Source organism: Poecilia reticulata, linkage group LG16, assembly GCF_000633615.1.
Source record: "Poecilia reticulata strain Guanapo linkage group LG16, Guppy_female_1.0+MT, whole genome shotgun sequence".
In the NCBI taxonomy this organism is placed as follows: domain Eukaryota; kingdom Metazoa; phylum Chordata; class Actinopteri; order Cyprinodontiformes; family Poeciliidae; genus Poecilia; species Poecilia reticulata.
Window position 1 is genome coordinate 27,813,330 of NC_024346.1, and position 1,865 is coordinate 27,815,194.

A 1,865-nucleotide genomic window follows, 5' to 3' on the forward strand; every position below is an offset into this window, starting at 1 on the left:
AAACATACATTTTATGAATTCATTGATCTGATGTAATATCCTAATGTTAAATCTCATACTTTCATCAGCTAGAAGCTGAAAATGATCATCATGAACTTAAGTGGAGGCTCGTGTGTTTCACTGGTGAATCAAATGACTAAAATACAAACTTTTCAATATTTACGCTTTTATATTTCACCCAAACTGTGTTGTGTTAAATAGAAGCTTTGTGCACTCATTTTGGTCAAGGAGACACGAGTCAGCTGGTTCTTCTCTGGACTTTGATTTTAAAGAATCAGAGCATTGGGATCATGGTCACACAATAACCAAATCCAGTCTGGAATAAGCAAAGTCCTAATGAAATCAGGTCTTAGTCATATACCTTAGAAAGATGTCAAACGAGATAAAAATTTGTTATTTCCTAACCTAAATAAATACGTCACTGGTATTTAGCATATAATCCATACATAATTGATGTGCGTTTTTAATAGATACTCCATTGATACACTTCATTATCAATGTAGATTGTCTGGACAGAGGGCACCTGCTGGTGTTTGGGGGTGGAGACTGTAATCTGCTGAAATCCTGTCCAGTCTGACCCGACTCCACACCTGGTACTTATAAAACCATCCACAGCCCCTCCTTCTAAATGATATTTCTTCTACCTCAACACCGAGTTTTATTGTTGCGTTTGCTTAATTTTAAGATCTGACAAGCGAACGCATTTCTGAGATTTGCTTGGACACAGAAAATCTTGTCTTGGGGTGTTACAGTAGATAAAAAGATGAGTAGTGAGGACTATTTTTAACTGCAAGAGGCGACTGCAGCACTTTTTAACAGAGAAAATGGACAACATGATTTTTCTTACAAACTAAAGACCAACATCAGAGTTGATTTAGAAATGTTCTCACTTAGGCAGCGTCTGAACAGAGCCAACCTTGATCTTTTCATTCCTTTACACAGGAGAGCCGACGCTGTCTAGACATGAGGGGTTACTGTGTGAATTTGTTTGCCTGAACGTTGGGAGCAAAGCAAATACAGTCATTCATTTATTTTATTCCATACACAGTTTAAAATGTACTTGTCACATGTTGACATAAACAAAAATGTGAACAAAAGAGAGAAGTCTGAAGAAAAAAAATCTTAGATATTCTCTAAGGTCAGCTCACTGTACCATCAACATCTAAAAAGGACTCAACCATCCATGTAGATCCACAGAACAGATGATGTGTATAAACAATGAAAAAAAGTCTTAGTAGAACTCTACTGAATCAATTTAGTTAATTATACCTTGATAGAATATTATTTTTATTAGTTTTAAAACGGATTTGGAAAAAGTCTATAAATATGTAGCATCCACTGTTTACTCAAACTCTTCACCAACAGACGCTGTCTTCTACAACCTGTGAAAGGTTTGTGGACTAAAGACCTGACAATAACTGCTGTTTTTCCTTTTCCTTTTTTTAAAAATTTTTATCTTTTCTTATACTGTTTGGATAGCAGCCCGTTGTTATGTTGAGTATTTCACGGTGACTTGCGGAGTTCATTATCCTTTCCTATTGTGAAGCTCGACTCGTTTTCCAGCAGCTTGTCTGCGCTCGGTTCTCAGATCCTCCTTTCACCTGCATTCAGTGGCCGCTACGCCGGAGAGAGCTCCGCCGCCGGCTCCTTTTTTCCCCCCCTCTGCGCGTGTGCTCTTGGAAAGAAAGCCTCTAATCACAGCAGAGTAAATAAACCCCGCAGAAAGGTGCATTTGTCACGGGGAATCTCGCGTGCAGTGATGGACGACGTTCCGGCTTCGCTGTGAGCCATGTGCGCGTTTGTCCATATCGCGGTGCCGCAAAGTGACCGGGGACAGGCGGCAACAGAACAAGGCCCCTGCCCCC